Raw genomic sequence first — 18,703 nt, 5'->3', positions numbered from 1 at the left:
CTCCTCCTCCCCACCTACAACACCAAGACCTTGCTTGGACCCTCTCAGAGGCCCCTCATTCCATTCCTGTTCACTGCCCTCCCAACCACCACACTTATTTTTTTCATTTCTTCATGGAATTACTACAAAATCTCCAGTTTGGTTTTTCTGCCTCTAGTTTTGGCTCTCCACCAATCCGTCATTCACATGCTGCCAGTGATCCCTTTCAAAAGGAGAACCGATCACGTCACTGACCGAAATCCTTCTCATTACCTTCAAGATACAAATCTCACTCCTTTTAGTTCTTTCTGATTTAATGCATATCTGCCTCTCAGCTTCATTTCCTTCTATGCTCTTTTAAGAAGTTCCCTCCACTCCAGCCACAATGGAACTTCTGCTCAGAGCTGTACTCTCGTGCCCCGTGCCTTTGCCCGCGAAGCCCTCACACACTCCATCTAGTCATTTCCTATTCCCTTTATGAAGAGCAACCTCCAGGAAGTGCCTAATACATTAAGGATGCTCAATAATAAGTGTTTGCTGTATGCCGGCAATAACAACTATTTACATTTAAGAAGTTCTTTCCAATATACAAGATACTTTCACTTATATCTATAATCACATTTAATTGATTTTGATTTTCACAACTTGACTGTTGGACAATCATTGAAGATCTTATTATTCTCAGTTACCAATGAGGAAATAATAGCTCTTGGGTTTCCAAAGTGGCATAGCTAGAAATTAAGGCAATCATCTGTGACTAAGGGCTTGTCCTCTTTCTATTATTATCGTACTGAAAACCCACTATGAGCTAAAAGGAGTACTGGACTTGGATCCTAAAATATTTAATTTAATCAGAGGCACAGACCCATCCATGCACATAAAATGGAAGAAAACTCTACAAGAAAGCAGAGTACAGGGCTAGGTGCCAAACTGGGTAGTGCTCCAGTAGAAGTGCATTTTGTGGGCATCAACCTAATCCTGGAAGACTTTCCAGATGCGGGGGCAGCAGCATGGTCCTGCAGCCCAATTATACGAAGAATGAGTAAAACGCTGAAAGAGCATTCCTCTACTCCAACGATTTGAGTGCAGACCAATACAGATCCAGACGACAAAGAGGAAACAAGTTAGAAATGGAAATTTGTTTTCTACCTTGACTGAATTTCTTATAAGTTTCCGAAAGTAGCAGAGAAAAAGAGAAAAAAGTACCCTCACGCTGGCAAAACAAAAAGCAAACAGAAGTCCAGTAACGAAAAGGAAAACTTCCTCTGACTTATAATAGTAAGGCTAGGAAACAGTGCAGTCATTTGCTTGTCTTTTTTTTTTTTAAAGTCATCCTACTTCATTAAATAATGATAGCTTTCTACCACAATTATTTTTACCTTGACTTCTGATGTAGCTAAGAGATTTAAGTAAGAAAAAGGCTACATCTGTTTCTTCATTGCTACTTTATTCCCTGGTGATAGTGTTCTGGTTTGCTACATTTAGTTAAGTATCAGCAAAGTAAATAATGTAACTATTCTAATTTGATGAGCTTGGAAACTTCTTCAAAAGTCAGGACTTTTGTTTTTTTACCTGACCGCCAATAACATCCTGAACCTGCCAATGGAAAGAAATAGAAAACACATGGTGGGAAATCCCCACAAGGGGCAACATCAAGACCTTTGCCATTCTTCTTCTCAACCCCTACCCCATTAGCAACTTTGTGACCTTAGGATAGTTCCTCTAAAAATAAAGTGTATCTGTTTATCTAAAGCAATTTCTCTGACCCTCTTCTCACTCAAGCAACAGACAAGTACAAGTACACAGGGCCAGCTGCTGGAGGGGGAAAGAGAAATTGAATGTTGTCCTTAAACATTTTAGTACCCTTTCCTCCCCCCTTCCACCCCTCAGTCATTTGTTCCATCAACACACTATCCCCTAAAATCAAGTGTTGCTTTTCACAGTTGCCATTACCTACTGCCTGAAATATTTCAGTGCAAGACTTCCTCAATGTCAAGTTCATAGCTACCGATAAAATCATTCTTCTACATCAAGTATAAAGTACCAACACACATCTCCACTTTTCCAACCTTAAAATCTGCACAAATTCTCCAGTCCTCGTTACTTCAGCATGGAGATCTACAATGTTATTCTTCTTCTTCTCTCTCTCTCTCTCTCTCTCTCTTTTTTTTTTTTTTAAGATTTTATTTATTCATGAGAGAGAGAGAGAGGTAGAGACACAGGCAGAGGGAGAAGCAGGAGCTGGATATGGGACTTGATCCTGGACCCTGGGATCACAACCCTGAGCCAAAGATAGAGGATCAACCACTGAGCAACCCAGGCATCCCTCCTTGTTCTTTTTAAAATACAAATGCCGAATCCTGTACTATTTGAGAAAATACAACCCTACTCTTGTGTTAACAAAGGCCAGGTTTTTATCACTAATTTGTCACTTCATGATATTAATAATGGGCACCACTACGTTTCTTGGATGAAAAGACCAATTCACGATTTTGCTAACGATGTGAAAACTAGAGTTTGAAAACGCGGTACTACAGGAGTGCTGTTGATCTTAGATGTCGTTTGTCTAAAAATGCATCCCCTGGCCCTAAGCTTCGGGAACAGGTAATTAAAATGCCATGGAGGGTTTACTTTCCGATCTGAATTTATCACATCAATATTCTAGCTTATGAATCGTAGGTTCTGTATACATCACACCGAGTGTCAATATCCACACATAAACCTTCTTGCTTTGACAATTAATCTCAAAAAGGCCCCACAGAGTCCCAGCCGGGAAGCCCAGTTTGGTGAAACATAACAAATGTCCGTTTCCATCACGGAATATATGCTTCTCGGGTTCAATTAACCTCTGAACGGTTCTCCTTCTAAGAGGAAAGTAATTTTCCTTGGTGTCCCTGTCATCTGTGGGCTGGAAATCTCTCTGGTGGCAAAGAATGAGCGATCGCTTACACGACCCAAGGAGGGCTCTTCTCTCCATTTCCCCCAAGTGCTGTCTGGGGCCGCAGGAAGAACTGATGGAGGAGCCATAATCTCCAGACACGAGCACTGAATCAATCATGCGGCTTCCACCCGCCTGCTCTTTCCTCCCCAATCTTCTCTCTCCTCCATTTTTCTTTCCTCCTCGAGGCTCGTCTTTCTCAATCCAGGACTCTGTCGGCTGTTTGCATGTTTATCACCCACCAGGCACAGTCTCCCGTGGTCCTCCAAGATTCCTTAAAAGCACCACCTGGGGGGATCCCTGGGGGGGGGGGGGTAGTGGCTCAGCGGTTTGGCGCCTGCCCTGGGCCCAGGGCGTGACCCTGGAGACCTGGGATCGAGTCCTGCACCGGGCTCCCTGCATGGAGCCTGCTTCTCCCTCTGCCTGTGTCTCTGCCTCTCTCTCTCTGTCTCTCATGCATAAATAAAATCTTAAAAAAAAAAAAAAATGAGAGCACCACCCGGCACCGGCACCGGTATCTCAAGAGCCATTAGGATACTATTGTGTGGGACAATGTTACATTTGTTGAACGGCCCTGCAAAGTTTCGATACAAAATAACGTGGGTGGACTCCCCAGCTCCACCAAAAACGCGGAGGCTTGATGCAAACGAAACACACACACACACACACACACACACGCGCGCGCGCGCACGCACACACCCCCCCCCCCCCCCATCCACCCGGAAAGGCCCAACCCAGGCCGCTGCCTGAAACGGGATCCCGGGGATGACAGTGCAGCGCGGGGCCACGCAGCGCTCGCGGGTTCGGGGCTCGGGAGGCCCAGGTGCCCCGGGGCCGCCGACCGAGGGCTCCCGGGGGCACCTCCCCGGCCCGGCCGCCGCCCCGGCTGCCAGGAAGGGCCCGCGGGCTCCGGGAGGCGGGGCGGCCTCCGCCCGGCTGTCCCGGGGGGCGGGGCGGGGCGGGGCGGGGTCGTGCGGGGCCAGCGGGCGGGGGGGGCCCCCCAGGCGGCCGCAACAGGTGCGCCGCCCCCCGCCCCCCGCCCCCCCTCGCGCCGCCCGGCCGGCCTTTACCTGCAGCGGCGGCTCCCGAGTCCGGGGAGGGAGGGAGGCCCGCGCTTCCCCGCGGGGCAGGCCGAGCTCGCCGGACGCACCGACCGACCGACCGACGGACGCCCGCGGGCGGCGACCGCGGCCGCGCAGGCCCCCGCCCCGGAGGCCCGGGCGCTGGCCCCGCTGGGGGCGCAAGGGCTGCGGGGGAGGCCCGAACGCCCGGCGGGGCTCAGGGGGCAGCGTCTGCAGCCGACGACCCGGCCGCCACCCTCGCTCGGTGGCCCCGCAGGCGCGCGGGCCCTCGCGCTCGCCCGCGTTTCCTCGCGGCTTTTGGTCCCTCCCTCTCGCCGTCCTCCTGGCCCCGCCCCCGCGCCCCCGGTTGTCAAGGCAACCCGGGCGACGCCAGCCGCGGAGCAGAGGCGTTAGGAGGGGCGGCGGCGGCGGCGGGGGCTCGGCCCTTGGGGCCCGGGAGCTGCTGACCATGGAGCCCCACAGTAAGGGGGCCGGGCGGGGCGGGCCGGGGCCTCTGGGAACCGGGGTGGGTGCCCGCGCGCGGCCCGCAGGCGTTAACGCTTGTAACGCGGAAACACGGTGTCCCCCCCGCCCCCGCCGCGCGTGTCGGGTCGGGTCGCGAGGGCAGAGGGGGTCCGCTGGGAGCCGGGGGGGGGGGGGGCGGGGCGGGGCGGGGGCGCGAGAGCTCGGAGTGTGGACGGGAGGCGGCAGCGCCCCCGCCCGGTTCCTCCCTGGAATTACCGGGTATTGTCGCCACCGCTCAGGTCGTCCAGGTCATGGTAGTTTTTAGTTCATTCATTCATTGTATTTTTCCTTTATTTTTTTTTTTAACTGGAGTTCAATTTGCCAACATATAGCATAACACCCAGTGCTCATCCCACCAAGTGCCCCGCTCATGCCCATCACCCAGTCACCCCCACCCCACGCCCACCTCCCCTTCCACCACCCCTTGTTCACTTCCCAGAGTTAGGGGTCTCTCCTGTTCTGTCTCCCTCACTGATATTTTCATTCAGTTTCTCTCCTTTTAAGAACCGTCCTGCTCCTAGGAGTCAGCAGTTGAACCTGCCACGAGGGTGGGTCTTGCATTCACGAGAGAGACCCTGTCCAACCTCTCCCTCCCCCTCCCCTCCACCGTCTGTGGTTTAAAGGAGGAAAAACAAAACAAAACAAAAAACAACAACTGAGCTGTGTCTAAGCCTGTTTGATTCATGGCTGGAGGTTCTACGAGGTGGGACACTACGAAAAACAAAATTATTTTCCTGTTTCCCACCTTGTTTGGCAAAACGTGGCCAGTCTGGAATCAAGAGATCCAATTGGAGCTCTATCTAAGTTAATGGGTCCCCGGCCTCCCAAGCCCCTCTAGGGCTGGAGAGCTCGGTCCTTCCTTTGCCAAGCTAATGTGTTATTGCTCCTTTTGTTCTTAAAATAAGAACAGTATTTCCCATAGTATTTCCCCAGTATTTCCCAAGGCTAAATAGAGAAGGATGCAGTTTGACTCTCAAAATCAAGTCATCTTTTCTTGGGTCATTTCAGAGATGGAAGTACTCAGATCAAATCCATTCTCAGGGGGGAAATGCTGGCATTTTAAAAGGTCATTAGTTTCAAGCAAGACGGTTTTAAAGGTTTTGTCCCCCACCCCTTTCAACTCATTTGTTGATGAAAAACGTAAAAGGTGTGAGTTATCTATCATTTGCTTGAATTGAATTTATACACTATCCTGCCATTTGCATTTATAACTCTCAAGATTCTACATCACATCTAACTTGTCAAAAGAAACTGAACATAAGACAATACTAAAAGTTTTGTCTCCTGTCAAACTGATGCCAAGCTGTGTATGTTCTCTGTTTACGAAGAATGAGATGAAATATATCCTTTGGAAACAACTTTATTCCTTCCGATTTGTTGTTTAAATGCGTTAAGTATAAATTTCAGCCAATTCAGGGCTCACGGTCTTTATTCACTCCCTCATTCATAGTATCCATTGTGTTCCAGACACACTCTAGACAGCAGGGTGGCACGATGAGTAGGACATTGTTAGTTTGGGCCATCCCAGGAAAACCCTGCAGAGACTTGTTCAAGAACCACCCACACCTCCCTCAGGTCTGAGATTGGGAGAGAGGAGACAGATAGAAGGCTCCTGGGAGGAAGGAATAAGAGGCCTGCAAAATGACCCAGCAAAGAATAAGGGAAGGAGTTCCAGGCGGAGGGAACCCTGCAGTACATAGGTGCTGAGACCTGAAGTGCAGTGGGTTTGAGGCTCAAAGTAGATTAGTAAAGTTTTAGCTAATAAGACTTGAGGGTAGAGAGGAGTAGAAAAGACAGGTCTGGAAAAGTCAACAAGAGCCAGATCACAAAGGCTTGATAAAACTATGTAAGAAATGTATCAGGGGGTGTCTGGGTGGCTCAGTCAGTTAAGCATCCAACTCTTGATTTTAGCTCAGGTCATGATCTCAGGGTTGTGAGATGGAGCCCCACGATGGGCTCCATACTGGGCACTGAGCGTGTATAGTCTGCTTAAGGTTCTCTCTTTCTACCCCTCCCTCCCTGCTCCCTCTCTAAAAGAAAAGAGAAAAGGGAAGTATTATGTGTATGTATTATATGTTTATATCCCATCGCATTGAGTTTTGAAGTGGAAAATTTCTGTTAATTAATCCATGCCTGGGGTATAACTGTACGTTTATTCCTTTCACTATATTCTTAAATGCTTTTATCACTTTAATTTTAAGTTTTTTTTTAATTTTTTTATTTATTTATGATAGTTACAGAGAGAGAGAGAGGCAGAGACACAGGCAGAGGGAGAAGCAGGCTCCATGCACCGGGAGCCTGATGTGGGATTCGATCCTGGGTCTCCAGGATTGCACCCTGGGCCAAAGGCAGGCACCAAACCGCTGCGCCACCCAGGGATCCCTATCAGTTTAATTTTAGATAATCCAAACAATCACCAGTTATCTTAGGAAGTTCTTTTTTTTTTTTTTTTAAGATTTTATTTTTAGGGATCCCTGGGTGGTGCAGCGGTTTGGCGCCTGCCTTTGGCACAGGGCGTGATCCTGGAGACCCGGGATCGAATCCCACGTCGGGCTCCCGGTGCATGGAGCCTGCTTCTCCCTCTGCCTGTGTCTCTGCCTCTCTCTCTCTGCCTCTCTCTCTCTCTCTCTCTCTTTTTCTCTCTGTGACTATCATAAATAAATAAAAATAAAAAAATATTTAAAAATATTTTATTTTTAAGTAATCTCTACATCCAATATGGGACTCAAACTCACAACCCTGAGGTCAAATTCACATTGTCTACTGACTGAGCCAGCCAGGTGCCCCAGGAACTTCTTTCACAGTCCAATAAGCACCATTGGGATAAATATTTACTAAATCATTCACTGTTAGTAAATATTTGGAAGACACTTAAAACATTAAATGATTTTTTAGGTCCCTTTTAACTTCAAAATTCATATCCAACCTTCAAAATTAAGATTTTCCCTGAAACTCACATTATTTAATTCTCTCAAAAATATTGGAGAGCACTATATAGAGGGTATTAACAAGTATTATAATTATAACTACAATTATACTGTAACCGATATTATATTAACAATATATTGTGATACAATATTATCCAACGCATTTTAAACCTGGTGTTTACACGGCACCGTTTGTCATGACGGGTTTCAAAGAACATTTTACAACCGTGGTGGCACATAGCATCAGTGAATTGATTGAAAGGAAGAATTCTTCTTGATGAAGGATCCTTTAAGGATAAGATATACACCAAAGGACAACACCGAGGACCCGCTAGAGTCAGCCTTATCCATTCTGTTTCCACACACTTAGGTTTCTATTACTTTTAGAAATGACCTTTATTAACAGAGTCATTAAAATCCAATAAACATAAACTCCTCAGGCCCCAAAGAAGGATCATACTCTGGCTATAGGCAGAGGAGGACAGGGGCTACCACTATTTTACAGAATCATAATAAATCAATGAGCCAAGAAATGACTCCCCAGGGAAAGGGCAAATTAAGTAAATTCACAACCTCAGGCCATTCAGAGTGGTTTTGGCTCAGCTCTCAGCTTTATTATTTTTTTCCTAAACTAACTACACTGTAGGCAAGATAACCCACGTATGAAATAACATGGAAAATCTACATCAAATTCTTTTTTTTTGTTTTGTTTTGGTTTTGGTTTTGGTCTTGTTTTTAGAAAATATTTAAGTTCAACAGTACTGTCTCTTCCCTAATTTCTTAGTGACTGACAATGCCAAGGGGTAGCTTTGGGGGTCTTTCTTTACCCTCCCTCTCATGATCTTTCCTAGCCCACCAAATCCCCTAAGCAGACACACAATCTGAGTCTAAAAACTGTATTTATCACATGCAACATCGAGATAAGCCCCCAGTTCTGCATTAGAACCCCCTACTGCTGTCTACTCCCTATATAAAAATCTGGGTCTAGTTTAGGCCGGGCAGCAGTTGACTGCTATATACCTGCCCTTAGAAAGAAATGCCAAATGGGGATCCAAGTTGCTCCAATGACTAAGAGAATGAGGCATTCACTTAAAGGGCTGAAGCCTTTCTGCAAGCCTGTTTTTCTACTCATTTTTCCAGCTTTGATAGGATTACAACACCTCCCCAGTTATTCCAGCTGGAAATCAAAGAGTCATCCTTCACTCCTTCCTTCCACGCCCTACTCCTTGTACCATCCTGCCCACCAGAATGCCTGTTTACTCCACCTTCAAAATACGCCTCAAATGTGCAACCTTATTCCTACTGTCATCAGTGGGACCCCAAGCCACACCGTCTTGCTTAAGCCATGATCGGAGGCTCTCCTGATTTCTACAGTTCCTCTCTCCTGCCCCATCTGTGCTCCACCTGGAAGTCAGAGTGACCTTTTCAAAATAACATTTGACATCATGTCACTCCCCTGCCAAAAACCCTCCAGGGTTCTTATAATGATCTAGTTGCCTCTTCAGGCTTATCAGGGGTATGATCTTAGATAATTATGCTTCAAGTGTATGGGTCTTTTAGTCCCTTCACCAAGCTCCTTTAAGGACGGTAAGTCTGCACCAGCTTTTTCCCTCCTGTTCTGACGGATCTGACTCAATATCCTCTGGTCTTAGTTTCAAGGTCCCCTCTTCATTGAATCCTTCTCTTCAATCCTAAAGTAGGTAGTGCCCCCCTTCCTCATGTGATTCCTGCCTTTGTGTTTTTCTCTTCCTAGCAATGATAATTCGAAATTCGTTGTTAATTTAAAAAAAAAATCTGTTTTCTCCACCAGATTGTAGGATTGTTTTAAAGGGCTCAGTCTGTCATTCTGGTCCCAGTGCCTGACATGAAGTAAGCCCTGAACTAGCATCTACGGAATGGATGGCAATGCTGCTAACAGCTGAATGCCTCATCTGATTTTATTTCCTTAAGAATGGGATGTAGTTAAAAATGAAAAGCCATTTTACTCTATGACAGGAAGGGCTTTGCACCAGTGAAATCTAAAGTGCCTCTTGTGTAGGATGCTTCAGGTAATGTTCATTTAACTCAGGTGCTTATAAAAGTTAGCTTGATTACAAACACAGCATTCCTTTTTGCTAGCCTAAATGAGATGTTTTCAGAATCTCATTTTATTCAATAAAATTAAGGAACTAGGCAAGTAATCTTATTTTTGAGACAAAAGACTCACCAGAATCATACATAGACCCGACAAAATCATTGCACTACAATCGGCTGCTTGTGTGTTAATTGCCTGGTAAGAGTTTGAGAAGTAAATAGGTAAGCCCAAGAATGTCTTAAAAAAATCTGGTTAACAGTTTCTTCTCAAGTAGTCTTAGCCCCTAAAGAATATTAATTCTATTAACTAGGCTTTAATTGAAGTGATATCATTAAGAAATAAATGCTTATATGAATCAAGTTCAAAATTAAAAAAAATTTTTCGAAGCAACATCTTTTAAATAGCCATCGTTTCAAATTCCCATCAAAATAGTAAAATTCATTGCAATCCTGACCTCTGGATGTTCAGCCAGCCCCGAAAAGGGGCAAAACGACTTGATGATTGCAGCTTTGTGTCACCAGAAGATCACGTTCACCTCAGCATCATTCCCAGACCAAGTCTATTCCTGGTAACTTGGATTTTACCTCTTGACAGGGTAAAGGAAGCACTGTTAGGACTTGCCTCCACCCCGTCACACCCAGGAGTTGAGCTAGCCAACCAGATTAAAGGAGGGGTTTGTGCAAACCAGCATCATCCAAGAATGGCCTGAATGACTCATTAAGTACACAAGGTGGTGTTAATTCATTAACAAGTAAACAACTCATATTGCAAGAAATGTTCTTGCATTTCTGCACTCACAGGGCTGGCTGGCAAGCCAGGGGCAAAGATGCTTCTCCTCAGGATCCTCCAGCCTGCATCCTGGGGGCATTTGCCTCCTGGGAGGCAGAAGGAAGGGAGGGGGCATCCCTTTCTCTTAGACCCCATGTGCCAGTTCTGTTAGCTGTGCCTTACCTTCTTCCGGGTTGTCAGGGATCCTTCTCTGGCCTTGTCGTCTTGGGGGTGTCCTCTCATCCTCAGACTCTCCTGCCTTCGTGTCTTGGTCCAAAATGCACTCACTGCCCATCCACCTGTCTATTCTTTAAAACAAGTTTCAGACATCACTGTCTCTTAGAAACTTTGCTACCTACCATCCCCCAACCCAAATCAGAGTTACTTTCTCCCTCCTAGGTACTGTCTGCATTTTATTAATACCTTTATTATTCTAACAGTTTGTAATCAAGATATCTATCTGTTCAACTCTTTCATTAGAAGTTAACTTGAGAGGCACCTGGGTGGCTCAGTTGGTTGAGCATCTGCCTTCAGCTCATATCATGATCTCAAGGTCCTGGGATTGAACCCCGCATTGGGCTCCCTGTTCAGTGGGGGCCTGCTTCTCCCTCTCCCCTCTCCCCTCTCCTTGCTCATGCTCCCATGCTCTCTCTCTCACACTCTGTCTCTCTTTCTCTCTCTAAGGTGGACAAATAGAGTCTTAAAAAAGAAAGTTAACTTGAAATGGATTAAGAGTTTAAACATAAGATCTGAAATTTTAAAACTCCTGGAAGAAAAACATAGGGTAAAACCTCCTTGACACTGGTCTTGGCCATGATTTCTTTGAGATGACACTAAAAACACAAATAACAAACACAACATCAACAAGTGGGGCTACATCAAACCAAAAAGCTTCTGTACAGTGAAAGAAACAACAAAATAAAAAGGCAATCTCAGATGAGAGAAAATATTTACAAGCCATCTATCTGATAAGGGGTTAATATCCAAAATATATAAGGAACTCAATATTACTCAATAGCAATAATAGTAATAATCCAATTAAAAATGAGTAGAGGACCTATATAGACATTTTCCCAAAGAAGTCACAGATATGCTTTGCTTTTCAAAAGTTTACCCTACTTGGCTTTGATGGCAGACCTACATAGGTACCTGTTTTTTCTAATCAAAAATAGAGTTGGGGTGCCTCGGTGGCTCAGTCAGTTAAGCCTCCGACTCATGGTTTCAGCTCCAAGTCATGATCTCTGGATCTTGAGATCAAACCCTTTGTTGGGCTCCATGCACTGCACGGAGTCTGCTTGTTCCTCTACTCCTCCCACTGCATTCTCTCTCTAATAAATGAAATAAAATCTTAAAAAAAAATAGCATTCATCAAGATTTTGCAGAGAGCCCTTACAGGGGCAGCATGCACCGCAAGTGGGAAGAGTAGCGCTGTCAAGTGCCTTCCTGGGAACCACACTCCGCATCTTTGCATCCAGCCACCAGAGCTCTGAGCGGGCTGTAAGCACCTGTGCCTCGTCTTGATTTATTTTGTTTATCTGTTAGCAGGATGTGTCCTAAGGTACCAGAAAAGCCCAAGAGAGGTTGTTTTTTGGATCTGAGAATGCTAAAAACAGTTTTCCATGTAAATTAATGGGTAATTGCTGCTTCTCTACACCACTTCAGCTTGTGATAGTTTTCTTAAGGATGTTCTACTTCCAGATAGCTGGGGAAACCTGTACGAATGGCCAAAGGGACACAAAAAGATGCTCAATATCATTACTCATCAGGGAAATGCAGATCAAAACCACAATGAAGAACATCTCAGACCTGTTAGAATGGCTTTTATTAAAAAGATAAGAGCAAGCATTGGCAGGGATGTGGAGGAAAGGAAATCCTGGTGCATTGTCAGTGGGAATGTAAATTAATACGGCTGCTATAGAAAACAGTACGGAGGTTTCTCAAAAAAATTAAAACTACCATATGATATATCAATCTCATTTTGGGGTATAAAGGAAATGAAATCAGGACCTTGAAGAGATAATCTGCATTCCCTCATTGCAGCATTATTCATGATAGCCAAGATGTATAGACAGAGGTATAATGGAATATTATTCAACCATGAGAAAGAAGGAAATCTTACCCTTTGTGGCAACACAGAGGTATGCTCGAGGGCATTATGCTAAGTGAAGTAAGGCAAACAGAGAAAGACAAACACTGTATGATTATGATCTCTCTCATACATGGAATCTGGACAACTGGAACTTATAGAAACAGTAAGTGGAATGGTGGGTGGTTGCCAGGGGCTGGGAGTTGAGGGAAATGGGGAAACCAGTCAGAGGGTAAAGAGGAGTAAGTTCTGGGGATCTGTTATGCATGATCACTACAGTTAACAATATTTGAAAGTTGCTATGGGAATAGACCTTAAATGTTCTCACCATACTGGTAAAAAAAAAAAAAAAAGTTACTTTTGTGAATCGATAGAGGTGTTAACCAACCTATTGTAATCATTTTGCAATGCATGAGTGTATCAAATCATCAGGTTGTACACCTTAAATCTATACAATGTTTTGTGTCAGTTATATCTCAATAAAGCTGGGGGTGGAGGTGGAAAGCCATGAGCTCATCATTGTTTTCTTTCCTGAGGCTCTCTAGAGCACTTAGAAGAAACCAACTAACCCTGTTATACTACTTGATGATAGGTACCTAGTTTATATTTTAAGTACGTTTTTGCCACAGTAAAGCAATGGACTAGCAGTGTCCTTTACCACTGGGGGTCAGTACTGTCTCTAATCAGATTGGAGAAACAATTCCAGATAGCCCAGTACCAATTCAGAAACTCATCCTATAAGTTCTGTTCTCTGCATCTGCTTCTATATTAATATTTGTATCAATTAGGGTTTAATCAGGAAAGCAAAGCCACAATGAGTGATACAATATGTGTTTGTGGTAATTTGTTATACAGCAATAGAAAACAAATAGATTACCTCATATAGTTTCTGTGGGTCAAGATTTTGGGAATGCTTTAGCTGAGTGGTTTTGTGTTGGGTTCTAGTCAACATGTTGGCCAGGGCTTCAGGCCTGTAAAGGCTTGACCGAGGCTGGAGGATCTGATTTCAAGATGGCACACTCAAAATGGGGGCAGGTTGGTACTGACTGTTGGTAGGAGACCTCAGTAACTTAGCACACTAATTTCTCTGTAGGGTTGTGTGAGTGTGCTTACAGCTTGGTAGTTGGTTTTAGCCAGAGTGAATGATCTCAGAGAAAGGAAGGTAGAAGCTGCAGTGTCTTTTATAATCCGTCCTTGGATGTCACACTCTTGTTATTTGCCTTAACACAGGCCAGCCCTATTGACTATGAGTGAGCCTGAGAGAGGGTTCTACAAGGGTGTGAATAGCAGGAGGTGAGAATTAACTATAGCAATTATCAATGATATCATTCAGAAACCAGTTTTTAGATTTTTATATTTTTCTCATTATGCATTTTTTTATTTCATTGATTTCTGCATTTATCCTCATTGTTTCCATCTTTTAAATTTTGTTCTTTCTTTAAAGAATCTTTGAGATAGACACTAGCATCATGTTTTTCAACCTACTTTTTCAAATATGTGCATTTAAGACTATGAATTTCCTTCTAAGCCAAGATTTAACTGCATTTCACAAGTCTTTTTTTTTTTTTGTAGAGTTGTATCAAAGTAGGATATATGCCCAAGAGAGTACACAGTCTTAAATATACAGGTTGATGAATTATCTCAAAGTAAACACACCCATAACGAGCACCCAGGTCAAAAGACAGATGACTATTAATTGTCTCAAAGCCCAAGTCTCAGAATATTTCTGGTTACTTTAAAGTTCATGTCTGATCATTCCAATACCTGAATCACTCTCTTCTGTTTTTCAGTCATTTGGTCACAGATCCTGGCATTCCTGGTAATTTTTTATTGAATGCTTGACATTCTTTGTGAAAATCATAGAGGTTTTGATATTATCCATAGAGGATTTTATTTACTTTTGGTTGGTGTTAGCTAGAAACAAATAACCTTCATTTAGCTGAGAGTGGTCCATTTTCAGTTTGCCTTTATTCATAGGATGTAGCTATTTCAGGAAGCTTAGCTGAAAACTCAGGTTCTTTACTAGTGCCCCGCCCTTCCTCCCTCCCCCCCTCCCCCCCCTCCCCCCCCCCTTTTTTTGACAGAGAGCACTAGCAGTTTGGGGGTGAGCAGGGCAGGGAGAGTGAGAGGGGGAGGGAGTCTCAAGCAGACACCACGCTGAGTGAGGAGCTTGATCCCACAACCCTGAAATCATGACCCTAGCCGAAATACAAGTCCAATGCTTAACCGAATGAGGCACCCAGGCACCCCACCCCTCCCTTTCAGCAGAACTTATATTTCATTTTGATCCCTAGCACCATGGCACTGCCAAGACCTCTGCTCATCTGTGATCAGCACATTTCTCATTGGGCTCAATGTCTGTGCTCCCTTTGCTCTAGGATCTTGGCCCTTAAGCCCTGGTGGTTTGGGTGGGCTTCCACCAACTATGTTTGTCTCCCAGCTCAGTGTGACTATTATTTTTTTTTCAAGATTTTATTTATTGATTTGAGAGGGCATGAGAAGGGGGGAGGGGCAAAGGGAGAGGGTGAAGGCGACTCCCCACTGAGCAGGGAGTTGGATGCGGGACTCCATCCCAGGAACCTGGGTTCATGACCCAAGCCAAAGGTGGATTCTTGACCGACTGAGCCACCCAGCACCCCTCATTGTACTGTAAAGAGCTCTCTGATTCTGCTTTCTGTTTGTCCTCTGTGACCCAGCAATCTTGTCTACGGTTGTTGTACTCTGGTTTTTGGTATATTACTCAACTTCTCCCTTTTTTTTTTTTTTATTGTTTTTGTGGAGTATTAGCATGATATTAATTTCTGGAAGCAGAAATTGATAATTAACATTTCAACAGAAGACCCTTAAAGACACTTAATTCAAAAGAACGAACAGGGCTTCTTTCTTTCTTTCTTTCTTTCTTTCTTTCTTTCTTTCTTTCTTTCTTTCTTTCTTTCTTTCTTTCTTTCTCTTTCTTTCTTTCTTTCTCTTTCTTTCTTTCTTTCTTTCTTTCTTTCTTTCTTTCTTCTTTCTTTCTTTCTAAGATTTTATTCATTTATTCATGAAAGACACAGAGAGAGAGAGGCAGAGACACAGGCAGAGGGAGAAGCAGGCTCCATGCAGGGAGCCCGATGCAGGACTCCATCCCAGGACTCCAGGATCATGCTCTGGGCCAAAGGCAGGTGCCAAACCACTGACCCACCCAGGGATCCCCCATGAACAGGGCTTTCAATAATTTTTTCATACCATTCTGTTTTTTAAGACATCTGATAATATATATTAAAATTTAATTTATTAATACAACAGCATTTGCCTATGTTTTAACAATTCCATATGTAGTTAGTAAGTAAACAAATGAATAAATTTTATACATGATATCCACATCTTACAGTTTTTGATCAAATTGCATAACTCCTAGTTAATAAAGATAATCTGAAACTTCAGTAGATATTTTTGTATTCCTTGAAGATTAAAAGAAACTTTTATAACTATTTTATGTACATTGCTTAGTAAGCACTTTTGATGGTTGAAAAAATTATGTCAAACATAAAATGAGACCAAAGATAACTAAAGGAATCATTTCTCCAAGGGAAAATACCCTGCTGTCTTTTAATATTTTGTCAGTTTGGTTTAGAATGTGTTCAGGATAATCCACAACTTAGCTAGAGGCGTTACTCCAGCCCCCTTGAATCTGGTCAGATATGTTACTCAGATGGCGATGCTCTTTTCTCTCCATGTTGACTGGCTTTCTGTACTGTGCCCATAAGTGCACCAGTTCCCAACTACAAGTCATCAGTCCCAACTACTAGAGGAGACACTGAATTTTCTTTCTTGATTCCCCCCCCCCTTTTTTTTTTACATTTTAAAAATTTACATTCAATTTGCCAACATATAGTATAACATCCAGTGCTCATCCCATCAAGTGCCCTCCTCATTGTCTGTCCTGCAGTTACCCCATCCACCCACCCACCTCCCTATTTCTTTCTTGATTCCAATTCTAAAATTCAGGACAAGGATTCTTATTAAAGCAGCTCTGTCGGATGCCCATCCCATCCATGGTGGAAAGATGGAGGGGAGGGATGTCCATGATAGGACATGTGCAGAAAAAGCTGAAAAGATCAGGAGAAATGTCAGACCTTTGCCAAACAAAGTGATCGTGTAAAACTAAACAGTTCCATACTGTGTTCAGAGGTTCTTCTACTTGTCTCTCTGGTCTGTTAGAGGGAAGGCTGTTCCTCCATTGATCCATCTCCTCCAAAGTTGTCACTTTTCATTGAGTTAGCTCTAAGATCCATTCAGAGAAGCAGGGACCTACTTTTTATGACTCAACCACTTTATCTTGCTTACAGCGACAGAGCTGAGTACTGCTAAAAATCAAAGTATTACTGCAGCCAGGTCTTGTTGATCAATGTAAAGGCACTTCCTATTCTTTTATTTGGAGCATTCCAAACCTAAGCATACTCAATAGCTAAACCTAGATTTATTCATGGGACTCCTTCCCGTTTCTCAGAGTAAAATAATCATGACAGTGTTCTGTAGGAAATTCCATGTACCTGAACCTGCTTTCTTGTCCTCCAGATGAGGATCACAAACTGATCTTTAAGAAAACTTTTTTTAAAGATCTTTATTTATTGGGCACCCCCGGTGGCGCAGCGGTTTAGCGCCGCCTGCAGCCCGGGGTCTGATCCTGGAGACCCAAGATCGAGTCCCGCGTCGGGCTCCCTGCATGGAGCCTGCTTCTCCCTCTGCCTGTGTCTCTGCCTCTCAGTCTCTCTCTCTCTCTGAATAAATAAATTAAAAAAAATACTAAAGATATTTATTTATTTATTTATTTAGCAAGTGAGCATGTGCACAAGTAGGGGTGGGTGGGTGGGGAAGGGGCTAAGGGAAGGGGAGAGAGAGAATCTTAAGCAGACTCCATGCTGAGCACAGAGCTTGATGATCACATGACCCTGAGATCATGACCTGAGTGAAAATCAAGAGTCAGACACTTAAACAACTGAGCCACACAGGTGCCTCTTTAAGAAATCTTTTATATGGGTTAATATGAACAATTTAGCCAGCACAAGGAGTTCTAAGAGACACGAAGTAGCTACAGAATTCCCACTTTGTAGTCTGTAAAGGGAGAATAACTTGTGGTTCGATGTACAATAGAATTCTGAGGATGGGGCTGATAGTGGAATCGGAGCTGTGGCATCACAGCCTGGCAGCGTGGGAAATGTCTGTTACATCACTCTTGATACAGTGTGCTGCCGGCATCACAGGCCACCTCTGCTGCTTTCACCATCGAGGACCAAATATAACAAAGTTCAGGACAAAATTTCCTAGTTTTATTTCAGGAATGAAGCTGAGAATGGCTTAGTTCAGTAACTGCATGACTCAAATGAACTTTGGACTTTGAACATTGGATCGTTTCTGCTTCACAAAAGATTGTGCATCATCACCGGTAGGATAAGAAATGAAAAGATCTACATCCTGTCTTCTGTGGCTCAGCTACTTGTGATGATAGGATATTTCAGGGTCAGTTCATCCCCACTGTGGATTGTGAGGTGGGCTTTTCAGATCTTTAAAGGAATTAACAGTTCTGTTCAAAATTGGACATAGCCCCCTTGGGCACAATAGCTCCATAGCTCCATAAATATGCAGCTTGCCTTATGTTTATGCTTTCTAAATGTATATGTGGAACAGAAATATATACAGAAATTATATATATATATATATATATATATATATATATATATATATATATATATATATATACTTTTTATTTTGAAAATTTTCAGGGGTGCCTGGGTGACTCAGTTGGTTAAGCATCTGCTTTCCACTCAGATCATGATCTCAGGTCCTGGGATTGAGCAAACCCTGCTCAATGGGGAGTCTGCCTCTCCTCTCCCTACCTTCTACTTGTGTTCTCTCTTGCAATCTCTCTCTCTCAAATCTTAAAAATTTTTTTTCAGGGCTATAGAATAGTTCAAAGTCATACAATGAACACTTCCATACCCCTCACATAGATTTGATTGTTTACATTTTACCACACTTGGTTTCTGTCTTTCTCTCCTCTGTCCAGACACATATACACACACACACAAATGTACACATGCACTTTTTTTTTTTCTGAACCATTTGAAAGTTGCACACACAATGACACTTCAGTCCTAGATACTTCGGCATGTTTCTCCTCTAAGAACAAGGACATTTTCTTCTGTAACCACAATACTAATACATCTCAAAATTTAACACTGATATAGTAATGTTATCTAATATGTAGTCCCTTTTTGTGTTTTCCCGATTGTCTTAATAATGTCCTTTGTGGTTTTTTCTTTTTAAATGATTGGGACCCTCTTCAGGATTACACATGGCATTGAA

General features: G+C 43.7%; 1 protein-coding gene across 1 annotated transcript in view; it reads right to left on the bottom strand.

The window, feature by feature from the left end:
- Positions 1–4,143, bottom strand: part of DHX32 (DEAH-box helicase 32 (putative)) — a 51,739-nt gene extending 47,596 nt beyond the window's left edge. The window contains exon 1 of the mRNA XM_077877238.1: positions 3,988–4,143. The gene's annotated coding sequence lies outside the window, so the exon portion shown is untranslated. The remainder of the gene's footprint in view (positions 1–3,987) is intronic.
- Between the last annotated feature and the right edge of the window lie 14,560 nt (positions 4,144–18,703).

This window comes from Canis aureus, chromosome 29 (genome assembly GCF_053574225.1).
Source record: "Canis aureus isolate CA01 chromosome 29, VMU_Caureus_v.1.0, whole genome shotgun sequence".
Classification (NCBI taxonomy): Eukaryota; Metazoa; Chordata; class Mammalia; order Carnivora; family Canidae; genus Canis; species Canis aureus.
The sequence above is the reverse complement of the archived record's forward strand: the minus strand, read 5'-3'. Positions and strand labels throughout refer to the sequence as shown.